We start from the raw sequence: 15318 nt of genomic DNA on the forward strand, positions 1-15318 counted from the left end.
TTCTCTTTCTAATTTCAATGTCCGAATAATTGAGAGAAGTTGTACCTGGAGGCACACTGTCGCTTATAGACTAACGCGTAACTTATAGGCTGAGTTGCAAGATAAAATTAATAATTTGAACATACCGAACGCCGATTTTAATGAAATGAAATGAATGTCGAGTTTATTAGAGTTTATGTTATGTCATGTATTTTTATGAAGCCCAAAATACACAGATTTAAAATCACAAAAACTTAACATGTACGATGGCCGATAAAAAAAATACCTGTCAAATATTTTACGGAAAACTATCTTCCATACAAATTTAATTAAAATGATCGCGTATGGGTTCGGTATGTTTCCTTGTAAGATGATAAAGTCTATCCAACGTGTATACGCTTTTAACGCAAAGTTCCATTCGTCATTCCAGTTTCGCCACTTCGAGCAACAATCGAACAGTTCCGCAGTGACTGGTTAATTACGTCAGCTTAACAAAGAACCGTCCCGAAGAAAGGAATTCCGATCGGACATCCGTTTCCCTGTCGACCATACGCGCGCGCTAAAGAAAGAACCATAGCTCTCCGTGTCTAAGAACATTAGTTATCCCCGCCCATAATTCCCAGGCGACGACGCAGGTTTACGTCGCAGATTTCGTTGAATCGTCAGTCAACAAGACAAAAAGCTTGGGACGAATTGCCTAAGGTTCTTCGTCGTCGTGGTGACGAACGCGCACGGCCTCCAGGTTGGGTAAGACCGTGCCGGGCCTTTGCCCGCGTGTTTTCCACGTGTGTAAACACACCTGCCCGGCGCGTGTCACGTTCATTTCACAGCGGCCATGCCCGCGCGCGGTGCGCTCGTAAATGTAATCGCGTCAATTAAGGCGACACTCGCACGGATTTCTAATCGGTGGTCGCGGCCCATGCGATAGAGCCCCCCCGGGGATTTATGTCAGCTGTTGGCACGCCGACGATTTTAATCGATCCGATTCACGCGAGAGGTAAAACGGCGCACGGCCAACCCGTTCCCCCTGTGTTTCGTTTCTCATACCGGTGTTTCCTCGACCTGTCGCCTTTTTCCCCCCTCTCGCTCTATCTCTCTGGCCACGGTTTATACATTTACGTAATGGCGGCGAACTAGGGATCGCGTATCGATTACACCGGCAGCTGCGTAGCCAAGACGGCTGGCCCTGAGGAAAAAGTTTCATTCCGATGGATCGATCATTATCTAGCGATCGATCAACGAGGATTATCTTGTTAACTAGCATGTACGCGGAAAGGTGTCTTCTTACAACGAAGGTGTCAGCTTCAGCGAAGGAAGAAAGAGTTTTGCAAATTGGTAATATATTGTGAATAATCACAGTGAGAATAATCTTATGGGACTTTTCTCGATATGTAATTCAGTAACCAGCCCTGGAGCGATAATTGGCTACCGAGGATCTTAATTCCCGGTGGAACCGGAACGATACCTCCGGTGTGGCCGTAACGAGTTTCGTAGCCACGCTTCGATACCAAAGGGGAATAATCGAGTCGCGGCGAGCCGGGAACACCCACATAGCGCGCACGGGGCCCTTAGTACGAGGGCAGAGAGCAATACACACGTATAGGTGATTTCGTTATTCAGACGCACCACCGTCGGCGCATCGGATAAGAGAGACAAGGCAGAGTCCAGATACAGACCTGGTGTATAGTTAATAGTTCGGTAGGGTGGTAGTGGTAGCGCGGCGAGCTGTAGGACCGGTAGGTTTGGTTCACTTCAAGTATGTTGCGGCCAGCCGGTTAGCCACTTTTCTTCTTCAGCTTCCTCCTTTTTTTCCCACCTGTACATTTTTTTCTCTTTCTTGCCTCCCTTCTTCTCTACCCTACCGCTATTTCCTCCTCGTTCATGATCTCCCCGCGATGCTCCATTCCTTTTGTTTACCCATCTTTTTAAGCGGTTTCTTCTTCCGACGGTGTTTATTTTTATTCGACGCAACGAGTATATCTATTAACATCGGTCCGGTGGATACGTTCGCATTGAAAACGCTGCTACTGGCCGTTTACTTCCGTGAGACATCAGAGATATTTATCTAGTAAGGTGGCATCGGTGTGTTCTCTTCCATCTTTTTGTTTCGCTGGTACGGGAGGGAACGAAAAGGGACGAAAGACGACGGGGGCCCAGGAATTACTCGTCAGCCGCGGAACGACGGGACGGTGGGAACGGCAAAGAAAATCTAGCGATGAGCCTGCTCTTTGTGGATACCGACACGACTTTGATAGAGGCGTGTTCACCTCGACAACCTACCATCAGGGTGAATAAGCATATCTTTATGAGATCTGGACAAACCGCGAACCTCTTCTACCAGTACGCGGTGTTTTCTGCATTCGCAAACACGGGACAAACCTCGGAATATCTCTTAACAGTGTTAAATAAGTCGAAAACAGGGGAAGCGACAACGGAGTTGCCAGGAAATCTGGACTTTTCGTGGATCACGGAAAAAGACAGACCGCGAGTTTCAACCCGTGGACGGTGAATATTGTTGTTTCCAGTACAATCAGAATGATGGAAAATTCTCTGTCACGAGGGAGGCTCTAGCGGTCACGGTCCGGTAAGATCACGTCAAATCAGAGGTCTTTATCAATCACACGTAATCTAATGAGAGAGATACAGTCTAAATTCAGATTGATCGTGAACGGACTGTACCTTCGACTAGTATGAAGCTGGCTAAAAACGGTACCGAACATTCACACCTGATCGAACGATAAGAAAAAACCGTGTTAATCAAAGAGCGTGTCGCGGGAGATCGACGAACGCGCGGCTTCCCGGCATGTAAACGTATCAATCGTGAACCGTGCGTTCCGTCGAAGCGACGAGAAACACTACATGTCAGAATCTCCATCGTCGGGACAATATCCATTATTATATTACATCATTGCGTAATCGACGTTTACGGTTTTATGGGACTGGCCTCGTCGCGCGGCTATACACCGCCGCCGCGCCGTGTACACCGCGGTGTCCTAACAAACTCGGAATCGGAATTGCTCGGACGATCCCGTGCACGCTCGGATTCCGCTTGCTCGGCCGCCACGGGCTCTGGCCAGACATGCTGGCAGCGGCCAGGATTTCCCGGTATTCGTGCAGAGTCGAACGGTGAGTACGTGAAAGGGAAGAAAAGCGGCGTGTTTCCCCTCTCCCCGGACGCTCGCGATCCTCGCGATGGATCGAGGAGACTCTTCGGCTCGGTGTCCGCCGCCCGGAGCCAGATGCGTGGAGCTACCGCGCGCTGCTGCTCGGTTCCAAAACCGACGCAGACGCGCCAAAACGTCTGTCCCTGGGGGCATTGGCAATAATTTCGAAGTCAGCAATTAGAGGAGCTTTGATCTTCGTCTAACTTCGGTCTGGCGAGTAGAGAATTAATGGATCGTTTCCTTCCCGTGAACTCTCGGTCCTTTAAATTTCCACCGCCAGCCCACCTGGTGTTGGCTAGTTAACGACGAGGCGGTGGGTTCTTTCAGAAATTTCCCATACCTCCGACGAATCCTCGCTTCCCCAATCGGTTCCCGATATAAACCCTCGCCGGCCGGACAGAAGAAGACCAAACAGGGGGGTTTAAGCCCATTTCGCAGGGGGGAACTGGTTCTAACGGAGTTTTATGCCGCGGCTGTGGACCAGTTTTGCGGCCGTCAATGAAGCGCACTGTACACCATCGGCGAGTGCATTTCAACGGCGTGGAAGGAGAGGGGGTGGCGGCGGCGGTGGTTGTGGTTGACGACGGGAGGGGAAGGGAGGCTGGTTGCACGCGGTGCACATTGCCCAGAGTGCCGAGAACCAGTCATTGGCCGATCGGCCAATCGCGTCACGGACCAAAAGAAGACGACCGCCGGTCGCTCGTTTCGAATGGTTCGCCATAAGTCGATTCCGTGCGACGATCTCTCCTCTCTTGTCCCCCGTCACTGGACTCGTTCTATCTCCCTCGTTCCCTCCCTTGCTCACTTTGTCCTCTCTTTCTTGTCCTCTTCTTATCGTGTATGCACCACACACGTGTCCACACATGCGCTCGCGCGATTCTCCGCTGCCTCTTCTCCTTCACCCCTTCTATCATCCCCCCCCCTTCGCGCTAGCCCCTCGTTCTCTTCTTTTTCTCCGATCGTATCTCTTTTTCTCTCCCTCTCTATCTTGGGCCCGACCGTCTCTCTCCCCTTCTGTCACTCCGCTTCTTTGTCTTTCCTCGTCGCTCGTTCCCAAGCGCGGCGGTGTGCTCGTCGTCTCTTTTCATTTGGTCTCTCTCCTCATTGCAAAGTGCCGTAATATTCTCCTGCCCGAAGTTATTTTCGTCGCGCGTTCTCGCCCAACCACACAGCTCTCCCGAGGCGGCGGCATTGCACGAGGTTGTTCTCTCCGGCCGCGCGCATTGTCTCTCGGGGCCCCCCTTGCCCGGAGTATAACTGGATTTCCAGGCTAGCAAGGCGATCGCCGCCGATACCGTCGATCTTCCCACTTTGCCTTTGTTTCGCCTCCTTTCGCGCCCCCTGCACCCCGCCCCACCTTTCCTTCGCGACGGATCGCCCTTTTTAGTCCGGGACAAAGAAAAGGTATACCATATATCCGCTCGGAGGAAGAGGTGGTCCAAGGCGTCTCGTGAATTTAGCGGGAAATCTTTTGAGATTAACCTTTTAGCATCAACGGTATTTGCGCCATATTTATTTAGACTACATCTAAAAAAACATAGAATCCAGTATTATCTCTAACTTGGGACAATTTCTGGGACGTGTCCTAGTTAAAAAATGTCGAAATAAGACGCCTCGTAAGTTTAGGAAATGTGCGAGTTCGAATAGACACGAAGCTGTTCAACGAATCCGTCGACGATATGCCTGTCGACGATGTAAGGCGGTCGTGAGCGGCTCTCGGTAAACCACAGTGCCGCTTTTAGACTCGTTAAATACATCTGCAGATCGTTAATCGGGGCCCCTGAATGAAAGGAACATCATGATCAACCGAGACAACCGTGCTCGTAATCTCGTGCACGGGTGAAGTGTACCGCGGGGCTCCGCTTGTGTGTGTGTGCGTTTGTGTGCCTGCGCGCATGTGTGAGTGGCACTCGTTACTTAATGCTTACTTATGTCGGCGCATTACTCGTTAGTCATTACTCAACCACCCTTTTGCCGCTCAACGCGGCGGCGGCACTTCGATATTCTTCGGATCACGCGAGCCGCCGAACCGAAAATTAAAGGCACACACACCCCGTGCTGTTACTCGTTAAACCGAGGATATTTAATGCGCTACGCATGTGGATTTTCTGTCTAATTTTCCGATAGTATTTCAATTGCCTGCCCAGGCCATTCGTGTGACGAATTATTAATTACGAAGCTGTAACTTAATAAAAATCGTAAAGAAAGAAATTCCACGAAAATCGTTTTCCTGTTCCCCTGCATTATTTTCTGCGACCATAATTCCGTTGACGTTCCTAAATCCGTTTCCATCAGATTATCGGCGGGAAGAAAATCGCTCGACGTCGAAATTATGTTCGAAGCGAACACGTCCGCTCGCGGATTACACGGCTGCGCGCTCTACCCGAGCAGTGTACACGAAACGTGTGAATATTAAGTGACTATAGTATTGCATAACGCGACCGCGACGTCGTTTGATAATGATAAAACTATTTTTACGGTATGCCTGGGTGCGCGGTGCTTTTTCACATTCACCCGTCTCGATTTACATCCGTCTTCGTGCTCGGATAACGAATTAATTGTGAACCACCGGTCCCATTGAAAGGTATCAATTTGTTTCTCGTGCAGAAAGAAAAAGCCGGCGAAATAAGTGCTAATCGAAGCGAGACCAATGTGGCCTAAGCCTAACACGAATACGAGTATATGATTCACCTCTGATCGTACACCAATAAGAAAAAAAAATCTTTCGTCTGAATAAGCTAAAACTGTCCACAATAATACTGCTTTATAACTGATTCGATAAAAAAAACCGTATTGTCCGAACTGGCTGTAATCTTGAAAGAAACGAAACCGTGCAATCATGATCGCTTACATCATCGTACGTTTTATTAAATTCCCTTCCTCCCTCGCGGAACGGCCATACAGAGGGCAATCGCGTAATTTCAGAGCTCGCGCGAAGCATGTAGTGGTAATTACTGGCGATTAAGCCACGGGAACACTTAACTGATTAATTAGAAAGCACGATTTTTCCTTCGTTCCGTGATCGCGCGTCCACCCGAAAAAAAAAACGATTGCTTTTCTTTCGATTCCGTCGAAGATACATCCCACACGATTATCGATTATCGATTCATCCGGCTAATCGATCACGTCGTGCGTTATTTAAATTTCTTGCTCGTTTTTTCCCCCGAGAAAATATCGCCAACGAGAAGAACCGCGTCACCACTGCCGATATAAATCCCATGGCGACGGCAGCATACCGATGCGTTCGACGCGAAAGTACACAAAACCACGGTGGATCACGGTGAAACGAAAGCAGTCCCATTATATTAAATTGCCTGCATTAATTGCTATAGATGGATCGTAGATCGTGCGTGTTCACAGCGCCGCTAACCGTGGCGATCGAGGAAACCACGGGGCCGAAGCGTAGCGGTTCTTCCCCCTCTACTTCGAGATTTATTGCCTCCGCAAGCAATTTACGCGCGTGTATCCTAAACTGAAATTATGCAAAACAGTCGCAGCAGCCGCACGACAACTGGTATTTTTAATCGGGTCGGGTACCATTAGAAAACATCGACACCAGACCGCGCGCGAACGCCTGTTCTGTCAGTCAGGTTACGCCTGGCAGTTATATTATTCCACGTCTTCGCGCGGGGACCGAGTCGCCCGCGAGCTTTAATAAAGTTGTAAACAACCTTTCGAAGTATGTAGTGTCGCGGCGTCTCCGCCACGGTTTATTTCACCTTTGTTATTACAGCGACTCCACGTTTTTTTTTTTTTTTTCATCTCGATTAATTCTCACGGCTGCCACGGGGTCCCCCTAGACGACACGCGCGACTCATTTTTCTGTCGCTTCTTTTTTTCCTCATTTTAAATTCATTCGACGGGGGATCGCGTTCCGCGAGTGAATAAAAACTAATTCGCGTTGAAAAGAACTGGTTCCTCGGAGAGACGAATGCAAATGGGGCGCGTATTAAATACGGTTCTTCGGCTCGAAGAGCGGAAAATACTGGTAAGTTCCCAAGGTCCGAGGAGGAGTTCTTTTTACGACTCGTTATTTTCGGAACGAGCGTGGCGACGCACGCCAGGGGGCCACCTGTTTCTTCTCAACGGCTAACAATGTTGCTGGTGAATAGTGGTATAACACGGTCAACAAAGAGGTTAAGCATCGACGTTCGAAATAATTAAGTTCATTAAATGTCTTTCCCTCTCTCTTCCTCCCTCTGCCGGGCACGGTCGTTCCACCGAGACGCTTTTGAACGGCGCGCATGATGAAAAGCTATTGTTTGGTCACCGGCCACGCGAGCCCGGCCATTTCTCTCTCCTGGACAATATTTATCGTGGGCAACCTTTGCTCCCGTGGCTTCGAGCGAATTTTATTTTCTCGGATTACGAGCGTACACCACGATGACGCTCTAAATGTGTACGACGGCCCGCGAATCGTTTTGCTTTTTTCTTTCTCTGTCAATCCCAGACACGATACGCGTTTCACGGTTTCCGGCGGAATAATTCCCGTTCCTTTTTCTTTTTTCTTTACCTCAGTAGAACTTGAAAGTTACGAAAAACGTGTTTTCGTCTATGAAATAATCGGTCGACAAACTAATTCATTTCCATTCCCCCGTCTGTTTCGATACTCTGGTATTTTGTGGCGAAAGAATGTATCGATGCGAATACGAGGTATGTACGTGAGCTCCCGCTGGTATTATATTTCGTGGCCATTTACATTTTTGTTAATTCATGATACGATAGACGTCTAACAGCGTTGCTCACTGATAAGACTGCAAGAACACAAGTTCCTGACGTATCCCGGAAGGTACCGACGATGAGTCAGCTAAGTCACGGAAAGCCGCGCGATCTTGCGCCATGTGTACGAGTGTTCGAAAAAATTAAACTTATTAGAGCTGACAAACAACGAAAACGAAAAAGAACAATTTACGAGATCAGAAAAAAAATATAGACCATGTTATTCGGCACGTTTGAATTCCTTACTTTAAATCAATCTGTAAATCCCACGAAAATAGATGTGTAGATTGAAAATATGTAAATTCTTTAAAAAAAAAAAAAACAGTTTTAGCACGAAACACGTCGAAGACCATGCGCGCGAATACGTACGTATGTACGTGCTACGATTCCGTTCGCCGTGGATTCGTCTCGCGGGGAAAAAAGTTCGCTGGAAATTTTCCTCTACGTTCTCTTATCTGCTCGTTAAGTAAACTGTTAACGGTTAGAGCACCGTGGACCCTGGCACGATACACCAGACGTCGTCGCTCTAGTAATTTCTCGGGATCCGAGGTACATACGGCCGCGAGCCTCGCTTCGTTTGCTTTTATACGTCAGAGATTCGTGTATCAGAGCCAAGCGACGAAAATACGACGCCGCTTCGATACGCCGATTGCCGCGAGAGCAAATAATACAGCAGACGGTGCTCCCATTCAAAAGTGTTCCATCGCAAGTGGTCCTTTCCGCGAGCGAGAACACGCACGTTTCCGGTAACATTACCGACACACACACACACACACACACGCGTAAAATCTACTATGTATGTATATAACTATGTTCCGCTTGTAAACGGTGTATCTTTACTAACAAAAGGAACAAAAAAAAAAACAACATAATGAACATAAGTAACGATGCCATTCAAAACGAGCAAAGTTACGAACAGATACGCTACTCTAATTTCCCATGAAGCATGAGACGCAGAAGAAACGTCAACAACGCGGCGGCTGGTTCCGGAAATACACGGGCAGGATCGACGCCGCGGTCGCGCGGTGACAAAGAAATTCGAGATTTCCATCACAACGCGCGAGTCACGCGTCGTCGAAAAATTCGTGTGTGTAGCATCGGCGAGCGGCCGCGTCGCGATGCACTTTACCCGGCTTTCGCGGTCACTATCTTCGTCTCGAGCGCTGTTGTTCCGCGCGTGTATAATACGTAAAGAGATTCGACACGCGCCCTTCTTATCGCGGAGGAATCGACCTCTTCGTCCGCCGTCATCTTCGCTCTCTTTCTTTCCCGCCCCCCAACCCCCCCTTCTCTAACAATCCACGATACGTGTGTATCGAGTGACACTTGAGAATTTTTGTCAGAGTAACTTCCTTGGGTCAACTGGCGTACGTCCAATCGTTTACTCTGGCAAACACTCGCTAGAGACCGTCATCCTATTCGCTCGTGTGTACCACGCAACTATTCCCGCCGGTTCTCTCTCGGGAAAGAGCGAGCGTTGCGCGCCGACCATCGACGGACGCTTGCTTCGATCGTAAGAGAGAAAGAAACACAGCGAACGAGCAAGCAAGCGAGAAAGAGAGAAAGAGAACAAGGGGGAAGAGAGAGTGAGAACGGAGGAAAGGGAGGAAGAACACAGAGGAAAGCAAGGAATGAAGAGAGGGTGGAGGGGGGGGGGCAGTGTACACGGGGCGCACACGGTTCTCTGTTACCTGCGACTCGTGGCCGTGTCCAGCATGGTAATCCAATCCCTTGGATGGGGGGCTACCTCGTCATCCCTGCGGGTCTCTGGTTGACCGATCGCGAAAAGTCGAGGAACTTCACTTAACGGCTACTTCCGTCCTCCTCTCCCCGGTGGCACTGCTCGTTGGTAATAAAAATCACTCACTCGCCGCGTGGCTACTCCGGCGTGTGTGCACGACAGAGAGAACGCGGAAGGACGCCTCTACTGGCGCGAAGACGACGCACTTCTATCCGCCAAGTTTCTTCGTCTTTTACTCCCCCGCCTGTCTCCGCTCTTCAGCGCGGGACGCACGATCGACGGAATCGCGGTCTCGTTTTTACGAGAAACGAAACGCACCACCGCGCGACAGTCGATCGACGTATCGATACGAACAACCGTACGCAAGCAGAGGCCGCAATACACTGAGCGAACACATGACTCCGAGGGGGCCTAGTGTTGCCGCACGCCGTCCAGGTGGCGACACCGACGCGGCGCTCTGATCGGGATCGGCGACAGAACGTACGAAAGTTGCCCGGGAAAGAATTTTCATTATTTTGGAAAACTTACCGTGAGTGTGTGTGTGATTGTGAGTGCGTATGTACGAGCATTCCACCCATAGAACTTCGCAGTAGCCGAGTACCAGACGGTGGATCCTCCTGTCGAACAATTCGAGCGAATCTCCAGCAACAGACACACACGGTAGATGGTCCCCTCGAACACCGAATAGTGAGTCCTTCCCTTCTTATATTTATCTGTTTCCACGAATTCGGTAATGACACTGATCCACGATGATCTATAAATATCATTCCCCCGAATTCGTAGAATCCTGATATGTATGTAATCTGTGTTAGCTTAGTTTGTATGTACATACGTCACGTAGTAATGAGTGTTCCGTTTTTGGCGGGAACCATATTTACATCTTCGTTAGCACTCCTAACCTTTATCGAACTATGAGGTACCACCCTAACTGTGCGTTCAGTGTCTCTACGAACACTAAACGTCGCGTGGTATTTACATTTCGGAGACTCATTTTTCGCATTAGTTGACAAAGTGTGCCTTCCAAATAACCCTGAGCAATCGGATGATCTTGAAGTTCCACAAATATGGCGTTAGTTACAAGAAACCTTACGACGGAATGCGTATGCGCGAAAGTTCGTGCGCAGTAGCTTCGATTTACGATGATTAGATCGCGACGGAAATGTCACGATAGGTGAAATAAATTTTACGACGAGCAGCTTTACGTGACGACACGATGTGCACAGTAGGATTTCGTCACCGATTTACAAGGAGAACGCGTTGAGGATATTTTTAGAAAGCCAAAAATTAGTCGTTATCACGACCACGCGGTTATCACATTGCGCCATTCTTCGCATATTTCGTGCAGTGCCTTTTTTCTTTTCGTCCCAAGAGAGCGAAATCAATAAATCATGTAATTCTCGTTACTTCATCGTGAGATCACGCCGACACGGGATCTCGAGTTTTCCGAATTCCTTGAGCATCGCGATACGACACAGAAATGTATATAGCTGCTTTTTCAGTCAAATAGAATCACCTTATCGGGCCTAGGGAACTTCAGCGCGTCGGAACACAGGGGAGGGAAAGATTTCGCTGTGAAATAACACAATGAGGTTGTCGTTTTACAATCCGATTGCTTGCAGATCCGTAGTCTGCGGAATGTAATCTTGTTTGCAAGCCAAAGTTAACAGGTCTGGCGGTATTTACTTACTCTCAACACTTTCGTCACGGTTACGTACAGTAACCGCGATTAATAGTGAAAGCGTGTTATCATCATCGTGGAATGCATACTTGCCTGATATTTTTACGCGAACCTCCGTTATTCGAACGAACGAAATTTTCACCGTGTCACCATTTACGGTACGAAAACCTTCCAAATACCATTCTCGGATTCAACTATTCCAGGGCCCGGGATCATCTTGATCAAGTAAAAGTTTCTCGCGCCGGAGACACGAACGCGTTTCCTCGGTGCACAAAGATCGTCGTCCCCTATCTCGTCCAATTAATTTCTCGGCCGAGTTCGTTTGTACCTCTCTTCCTCGCGCTATCTTCCAATAAATATCCAGCGTCTCTTCCCGCGATAAAATTCCTCTACCCCCAAAAATCCCGTCGCAATTTTCGGCCCAGTTTCATTGCGTTCATCGGCACGCAGCTGTATACACTCTTCGAGAACGCGACTTCCGGTCCCGGACTATCGGCGCCCCGGTTGCAACGACCGCAGGCATTCCTTGCTAACAGAAATTGAACTGTACGAGAAAACAAAGGAAAAAGCAAAAAATAAAAAAACGTCTGAAATATCAATTTGCGTGTGTGTGCACAAGCCACAGTTGGCAGCGGTAACGTAGCCGGGCGACACACAGAAGCGGCGATTGGCTGCTAAAACAGCTGCTATCTTATCGTTTTCCCCGTGAATGTCAACAATCGTCGTTCATCTTGTACAATGTACCGTGGCAACGTGTAATTTCCAGCAAACGAAATTTTCTCATCGCGATCGTTTCGAGACGTTCAAACACTGCAAATGTCTTTTTTTTATTCTTTATTCCCTACATTTATCGACCATGCGATCCATCGAAGATAGTCCTCCTCAATCATATCCTACTCAACGATACCTTATCGAGAAAAAAAAAAAGAATCGCCGATGATTATCGTGGTACTTGACTGTTAAGTGCATTATCGAAGTGGAGATCTGTTCGTTTGTTTACTTTTCCGGAAGTCCCACTCTCCCGGAGTACCCACTTCTTTTATCGTGTAACGAAAGCGATCACGATCGTTAATTAGCATTCCACGGCGGCGAGTGATCGCAAAGCGAGTCGAAATATACGACGAACGTTAACCTTGACGGTCTAACTTCAATCCCGGTACTCGATCATTCGTGTAATAGTCCCGGCTATTTATAATAGCTCGAGTTTTTCTGTGTACACGAGCAAGGGACTCGGCCGCGAACCATTCGACACACCACCGCAGGTCTCCTCGGCCGTGTCGCGACGTCGTGAGCCGCGAATCGTGTCGATGGAAATCAGGCTAAATGACAACGAGACCAAGCCGTCACGATCGAACGTGTCGAATCGCGACGAGTTTATTTTCAGCCTCGGTCTAAGCTCGTGCATATCTTATGTAAAGTGACCGGGGTGTGCGTGGACAAAACAGAGCTCCGTCGTGCTAGCAAGCTGGCGTAGAGGCGTTATATGGAAAAATCACGCCACGGGAGAGGGAGCCAGAAGAAGAAATTCCGAGCGAGTGGGAAATTTCCGAACCCTATTTGAAATTTTCACCCTAGGACGATTATTCTCTCGTTCTCTCTCTATATATCTTTCTGTCCCCCCTTGTTATACACTCTTAAGCGACGATGTAATTGCCGGCGATCAGAGCCGCTCCTTTTCGTTCCAGTGACGACGATGAACCGCGGAGATTAGCATTCCCGTATCGAAACATTTTTCTTTTTTTTTTTTTCACCGCTCTCGGACGTTATTGTTCCACGGACGGATGAAGATAATTCCGTGTCTATAAATAGAGGAACACCGCGGCTGACTGGCAGAAGGAGAACTCAATAAAAGTTACGCTCGGGGAGTGAGAGGACCGTGACAGACGCGTTCTCGAGCGTGAAGCCGAAAATAATACGATTGTAACCGAACGACGTGCGATTAATACTAAATCCGGCTGATACCAAAGTCTTACAGTATGTATTCGGGAATTACGAGGATCTGCATGAATCGAAAGTCGTCGGCGGCGCTGACGAGACTAAAAAGAAGAAATCGAATGAACGAACGTGGAAAGAATCCTTCGTGTTTTTTTGTTGTTGTCCTGTGTTATATGTATATTTGTTTTGGTCGATCGTCGGCATTATCAGTGTCGTTGCGACCAGTAATTGTACGGGGTCACATGCGTGTCCTGCGCTAACCACCGGATCATTTTGCAACATTGCTCCCGTCCCTTACGGTTTCAACAACATCGTTCTCAGGAGGCAGATACAACCATTTGAAAATTGCGGCGCCGCTTGCAACCTGTATAAACAATCGGCCATTACGCACCGTTATACGATAATCGTGCTTGACGTCAAATATTAAATGATTTCGCTGCGTGAATCAGGCTGTTTAAATTGTCCGGCTTGATTGGATGATGGCCGCTCCTCTAAGTTGGCCGACAACCACTTCACCGTAAATAAGATGGTACCCCATTCTGTATATAAGAGTTGCCTCGTTATACAGGGTGTACGATTCTTACGGTCGACCACGAAAAAATCTTCTATGGTGATGCGTATCGCTGGATCCTTCGGTAAAATTTGTTAATCTCATCGTTACGACGACGAAATTTGTCTGATTCGAGGGAGATCGATCGTGTATCTTCAATTCTTCGACGATCTCCTGTATGGTTTCCATTGTAGAATCTTCACGTGCACAATCATAGCGTTTTCATCAGGGAAGCTTTAATGCTCGCTCGTTCCGTCGAGTTTACAAAGGACTCTCCGAATAGTAAATTGCGCAATAAATTCAGAAGTCATTCTCGTGTTTGCACGACTCTTTTGCACTTGAGCGCGGCGGAGCCGCGTACCGCCGCCGGTTGTGTCGCGATCACGTGTCTCGGATACGCACGTAACGAGACGTGCAAATTAACGTAATGAAGAGTTTAGTTATCCACCGGTGGAGGGGGAAACCAGTAACCAGGCGTTATAGTTTTATAGTCTTTTCGTGATCGGGTGGACCGTCGGGTCGTTGCGTCAATTATAAATAAACGTGTAACAGTAACACTGGCCTTGTCTGGGAAAGGAATGAAATCGCTGACCGGTATGCATATTAAAAACGGGAACGTTTGCCGGCCCGGTGGCAACGTATCATTAACATTGAACTTTCTATGACCGATTCGCGATGTAAATCGATGTCGAAACGTTTAGAGAGACGACAAAAAAATGTACCGTTAATTATGTGCCTAGCGTGGACTCGGTGGGTTCTTCCCTGAAACACCGCAACTCGACTGTCGTCGGTGTAAATCGGGAACGATCACGCCCAATCCAAGATCCACTCTGGGACTTTCAGAAGTCGACGAACGACCAATTCATTGACGCAACTTTCTGTACGAGTAGAATTTTAATCGAACCACGCGTTCCATGGGTTACTCCAGTCCACTTCAGACAGTCGACTTTGATCGATTTCTTTCTTCTTTGTTTTTTTTCTTTATTTTCAATTTTTCGCGACGATCATTGTCTGGCTCGCAACCGTCTGGGGTCAGCCCGTGTGCCCGCGGGCAGATAATACCAGGAATAGAAGTAGAGGCCGAGCGACGCGTGCAATCACCGTCTGTTTCCCGTGCTGGTTGTTCAATTAATTTCTTCGATGTTTAATTCTTTAATGAATCTCGATGCGTTATCGCCACCGTTCCATCACGCGTCGCGCTCGTGTGCGTCCGGGAGCCGTTGCACTCGCAGTGCGTGGAACGAGTGAGATCCCGTCAATAGAACAAAATTATCACGGACCTTCGCGTTCTTATTTGCAAGACCATTGCCACCGTAATATCGAGGAAAAAGAAATTTTCGATAACTTCGATGTGGACTGTATCGCGTGTGATTCGTCTTGTCGATGTTCTATTTATTTCTCTTTTTTTTTTAATGAACTTCTTTATTTCAAAGTGGAAGTAATAAACTTACACAGATCGTAGAATCGCGACAGATCGTTCGCTTGATCGCGGGATACATATCGTCGTTGGAATTTACGTGAATACATTTCAAGCTTTCCGATCGTTTAGTGT

General features: G+C 48.1%; 1 protein-coding gene across 1 annotated transcript in view; it reads right to left on the reverse strand.

Moving 5' to 3' along the window:
- Nucleotides 1-9797, reverse strand: part of LOC107187907 (guanylate cyclase 32E-like) — a 71090-nt gene extending 61293 nt beyond the window's left edge. The window contains exon 1 of the mRNA XM_015576104.1: nucleotides 9554-9797. The gene's annotated coding sequence lies outside the window, so the exon portion shown is untranslated. The remainder of the gene's footprint in view (nucleotides 1-9553) is intronic.
- Between the last annotated feature and the right edge of the window lie 5521 nt (nucleotides 9798-15318).

This window comes from Dufourea novaeangliae, unplaced genomic scaffold, assembly GCF_001272555.1.
Source record: "Dufourea novaeangliae isolate 0120121106 unplaced genomic scaffold, ASM127255v1 scaffold112, whole genome shotgun sequence".
Classification (NCBI taxonomy): domain Eukaryota; kingdom Metazoa; phylum Arthropoda; class Insecta; order Hymenoptera; family Halictidae; genus Dufourea; species Dufourea novaeangliae.